Raw genomic sequence first — 6,000 nt, 5'->3', positions numbered from 1 at the left:
GGCCTAAAGGATCAATGACATATACATACGTACACTTCTCAATATCAAGGAAGATGTGAAGCCCAGGGTGAGAGAGAGCGAGAGTATGCTAACCTATTTTTATTTTTTTTTTCTCTTTAGCCATTCGCCATTAATTGGAATTAGTTAGGTCTTTGCTAATCAAATTTCATCATCTTTAATTTGACTCGCTATTGCAATGTGAGAATTTGTAGGATTTTCGATATTCTTAATGCAATAGAAAGATAAAAGAGACTTGGAGCAATAATAATTTTATGACAATCATAATCTAAAGCTACCGAATACATATGATGAACACTTCTTTTTCCGTGCACCCTACTATCTTATTCTGAACTTTAATTTTTCGAAGATATGCTTGTACATATACATCTCCTTGGCGATCCTATACCATGTAGCATAGATACTCCTAATAACACCTGACTTGTAACTTTGGTGACCTTAAGATTACGGGTTTGATTTCCTTTTAAAATTTTATCCCGATGAATTAGCTGGAGTGCGTCAATGGACAAATAATTTTCACCCCCTGAATTTAATGTCGTATCATAGTGGCTAAAATGACGCGATGGTGATTAGAATTCCAGACTTTTCAAAAAAAAAAAACACCCAAAGTCATCAAACTATATAACTTATATTTTTCTCTTCAGTAAAACAATTTTCACTCAAGGAGCCAATTGATGGATCCCAATATAAATATAAATAACCAAGAGTAAATTATAATTGGATAGCTTATATATATGGTAGGGGGAGGGAGCTAGAGTTGGGGGGTGACCGGTGACCGGACGTGACGGGGCGATTATATTGGGCAGTGCAAGGAGGCGGTGGGGGGTTTGATGAGATGGTGATGGAGAGAGTTACTGGCTGGTGTGGGTTGTGGGTTGATTGGGGTAAAGTAGATAAAATAGCTGTTAGGGGAGTGGCAGCTGCTTTCACATTAATAAGGATGTTCTGTGGAGGGAGAAGCAGAGAGGCACACTCCTCTTCTCTTTTCTTTTCTTTTCTTTTCCTTTGTTTTTTTGTGTTTTTTTTTTTTTTTTTTTTTGGGGTTTTGTAACTTTAAACCGCTGCAGCAGCAGCAGCTGGTTGGCTGATCACACACAGTCATTAACCTTTATTCCATCTTTAACCAAAGAATGCTTGGAACAGCGGGTCAATTAGTACACCCCAAGTAACCACACCCACACCCTCTCTCTCTCTCTCTGCAAATTCAAAACTCTCTCTCTCTAGACTGCCCACAAACAGCCTTCTTTTAAAGCTAACATGACTCTCTCTCTCTCTAGACTGCTGACAGCAGTGGCCTTAGTTTTAAACCTAACATATATGAGTCTCTCTCCCTCTAGGCTGCCAGCAACAGTGTTCTTATTTTTAAAGCCAACACGTAAGTGTCTCTACATATCTCTCTCAATCTCTATAGCTCTTTCTTTTGGGGATGTGCCGATCTGTCCCCATAAATAAGATGGACAAGCCACGTGGCAGGATGTGAGAGGGACAGCTTTCTGTAAAAGAGGGGTTCTCTCCTAAGATCTTCTGAACCAAGAAAAGCATAGTCAAGATCCACCTCCAAAGCCATTCCTTCCTTCTCTTCCCTGCCCTTTTTCATTCCCTCCCTCTCTCCCTTCTGCACGCTGCCTGCCCTCATGCATGCATGCATACCCCCCCCCCCCCCCCCAACTTCATCAGCCTCTCTCTCTCTCTCCTGCATCACCCACTCAGCTTTCTTATTATTCTCATGTGCATGTATATATATATATATATATATATATATATATATATTAATCATAGTTTCTTTTAATTTACCAATTAATTATGATAACACATTTTTAATTATATATACATATCTAGAGGCGGTAGGCTTTTGGAGGGGGGCCATCTACTGATCGATGATGATTAGGCATTACTTATTTGTTTGCCATGTGTGCATCCGCCGACTAAAAGCTTAAGCATATATCTTTTCCTTCCCCCATATCAAACTTATAATACTCTCTCTCTCTCTCTCTCTCTCTCTCGAGTGCCTACTTTTATATATATATAATAAGAGAAAGATGGAGGAGTACTGAGGGAACGGATGCAGTCTGCGGAGATTAGACTTTGGGAGAGATGGAGTTCAAATTAAGGATGTTCGTGATGGATGATCGATGTTGGTGTTGGTTTAATCATTAATTAATATATATATATATATATATATATATTTGTTGGAGGGGATACGTACTTTGAAAAGTGCATACATGATTATAAAACAAAAGCGGTTCAGCGACGATGATGATGATGATCATAATTTGCTTTCTAAAGTAAAATCTCACGCTCAATCCCCTAAATCTTTATATTCCCCGTTTCCAAGGTTTGATTGCTTTGATTATTTCTCATCTCCCACCCCTCATTCCTTTTCCCTTCCTTTTTCTTTCTCTTTTTTTTTTTTTTTTTTCCTCATGTTTCAATTTGGATTTAGAAAAACAATAGTGCTTACTGGCGTAGTTACTGCTGCCCGTTTCCCATGTTAAAAGAAGAGACAAAGAAGGACTTTTGAAGCAATCATGCATCTAGGAATGTTCTAGTTTTCAACGGTTAGGTCTGAGATTTCTATGTTAAAAAATTAGGCTCAAATTTTATGGGATGTGGAATAAGAAATTGATTATCTTTTGTTGGATAATCTAAACTCAACCTGTACTTCAAAGACCAAAAAGAAAAATAAAATTATTTTTAATATTGTGCAAATCAACTCATCATTAATTAGGACCTTAGTGAATCAACCTGTTTGTTTGTTTTATAAAAATTATCCCGAGGATATGAATCATCTCTCCAAGATTTGGTCTTCAATGTCACGTTAACCTATCATGTTTGCAGCGTAAGATATGATATGTTAAAAAAACCTTACAAGGGACGACCCCTCCGTGTAAAATTAGAACCTTTTAATCACAAAATATTGTACTAATGTCTGGACCTAATAAGTGAAGCGAAACCCAAATCATTGGGACACATAACAAGCAATGCATCTTACTTATATGAGTGCAAATGCTAACATGGTATCTTTCCATTTGAAGATTCCAAATCTTACGTGAAGGGACCATCCCTTGCAAGTCTTTCTCTGTGTGTTTTGCCTTTAACTACTGATATTAACTTTTTTAGCTCACAAATATGCAAAAATGGCTGAGAGAGGGGCTTGAAGAGGTGAGAGGGGGGGGGGGGGAGGGAAGGGATCTGCTCTAGGGTGAACTTAACGCTATTCTACACGATCATGTTTGGTTCGCATAATAGAATGTGATAGGATTGGAATATGAAGAGAATTTGAATCATAAATAGCATAGTAAAATTAAGTGATAAATTCAACTATATTCTGTCCAATTTCATTTCATTCCCATGTACCAAACATGTAGCAGATACTTATGGCTCATTTGACTCAACCAAATTGTAAAAACTGTTAGGACGCTATGAGCAATTAGAAAAATTATGACACCAGAAATTTATGTGGTTCGGTTAAGATCGACCTAAATGCATGGAGCACACCACAAATTCACTAAAAAAAAACCGCCGGAAAGAAATACAACTCTCTCAGCTTCTCTCTTCCTCACACTCTCTTCTTGCTCTCTTTTCTTCTCTGTATATTTCAACTCTCCACAACTCCTCTATTTATAGGTAGCTGATGATCAATTACAATTAATTACAATAAATCCAAATTGAGAAATTTCATTCATCAAGATAAATGACACAACTTGCAAAACGCGTCTCCAGCTCCAACACAACAATCTCCCACTTGGAGACGGAGATGCCTCCTCAACCAGTATCATGAATAAATGATATGCTCAAAATATGTCTTCAGGCATGAAGACCAACTGAAATTGAACATAACTTCAGCTTCTCTGTAGTCACCACCTTAGTTAACATATCTGTCGGATTTCTACTACCTTTGATTTTTTCAAGTGTCAACACGCCGTCCTCTATTAGAGTCCTCTATTAGTGAGAACGCAATTCAATATGTTTAGTTCTAGAATGAAATACAGAATTCTTTTCCATATGTATCGCACTTATATTGTCACTGTACAAAACATTCCTCTCCTACTTTAATCCAAACTCCGTTAACAAACCCTGAAGTCAAATCATCTCTTTACTGGCTTCTGTCATTGCTACATACTCAACTTCTGTAGTGGATAAAACAACAATTTTTTTGTATCTGTGACATCCAACTAACAGTTGTGCCAACAGTGAATATACACCCGGTGGTGCTTCTGCGATGATCAATTTCACCTGCAAAATTATAATCTACAAATCCTTAGATTTTCAAATCGCTTTTACCGAAACATAGACACTTATCAATAGTGTCACGTAGATATCTCAAAATCTACTTTACTGCTTCCCAGTGTGTCTTCCCTGGATTTGACATATACCCATTGACAGCTCCCACTGCTTGGCCAATATCTGGTCTGGTACCAACCATAGCATACATTAGACTTCCAACGGCCGAGGCATATGGTACCTTAGCCATGAAGTATTTTTCTTCATCTGTCTGAGGAGACTAATCCTTAGAGAGATGGAAGTGACCTGCCAATGGTGTATTTACAGTTTTGGCACTGCTTATGTTAAATCTCTGTAAAATACGGCTGATGTACTCTAACTGAGATAACTGCAACGTTCCTTGTTGCTTATCTCTAGAGATCTGCATCCCAAGAATCTGTTTTGCAGGACCCAAGTCTTTCATATCAAATTCCTCTTACAATTGTTGCTTTAATTTTCTTATCTCTTCTATATCTGATCCTGCAACTAGCATATCATTAACATATAATAGTAGGATAATATAGCTAGTATAATACCTTTTGAAGTAGCAACAGTGGTCGGCATTGCAATTATGAAAATTGTTCCTCTGCATACAGCTGTCAAATTTCTTGTACCACTGTTTAGGAGCTTGAAAGACCATACAAATTCTTCTTAATTTGCATACAAGATTCTCTTTACCTTTAACTAAGAAACCTTCTGACTATTGCATATAAATTTTCTCATAAAGATCACTGGGAAGACATGTCGTCTTCACGTTCAACTGCTCAAGATGTAAACCCTCTGAGGCAACAATACTCAAAACAGATATGATGGTTGTCAGCTTGACAACTGGTACAAAAATATCAGTGTAGTCAATTCCTTCCTTCTGTTTGAAACCTATAACTACTAACCGAGCTTTATACCTTGGATCCATCATGCTCTTCTTTGATCCTGTACACCCATTTATTATGAAGAGCCTTCTTACCATTGGGCAACTTAACTAGTTCCCATGTTTTGTTAGAGTTAAGAGACTTCATTCGTCTTTCATTGCAAGCTCCCACTTGCTCGAATCTCCTGCCTGACATGCTTCAACATAGCATTCAGGTTCTCCTCCATATGTAAGAAGTAAATGATTCACATACCTCATGTTTGGTACATGTTGCCGAGAAGATCTCCTAAGCTTTGGTGCTGGAGTAGGAGGTGGTGGTGCAACAATCTGCTCCACATGTTCCTCTATCTGAGGATTCTTGGTATTCTGCTGAGGATTCTCGGTATTCTACTAATGTGTCCTTACACATTCTAAAACATCATCCACATCTACAAAGGTTGTTTCAGACTCTGTAAATTATGTTGTGTGTCTATCTTTATACATCACATTTTCATCAAAAATCACATCTCTATTTTTGATCACCTTTTTTTGTTTTCATCATCCCAAATGCGATGCTCATATTCATCTCCACCATAATTGATGAAATTGCATTTCCTAGATTTCGGATTCATCTTATTCCTGACATGATCATTGATATGTATATATGCAACACAACCAAAAACTTTCAAATGTGAAAGTCTTACCTCTTTATTACTCCATACTTCTTCTGGTAGACTATAGTCCAATGGTACTGATGGACTCCTATTAATCAACTAACTGCTGTGTTAACTACTTCTGTACAAAACATCTTTGGCAAGCCTGACTGCATACGCATGCTTCTGGTTTTTTCTGTCAACGTTCTATTCATCCAC

This window comes from Malania oleifera, chromosome 5, assembly GCF_029873635.1.
Source record: "Malania oleifera isolate guangnan ecotype guangnan chromosome 5, ASM2987363v1, whole genome shotgun sequence".
Taxonomy (NCBI): Eukaryota; Viridiplantae; Streptophyta; class Magnoliopsida; order Santalales; family Ximeniaceae; genus Malania; species Malania oleifera.
This window is presented reverse-complemented; position numbering follows the sequence as displayed.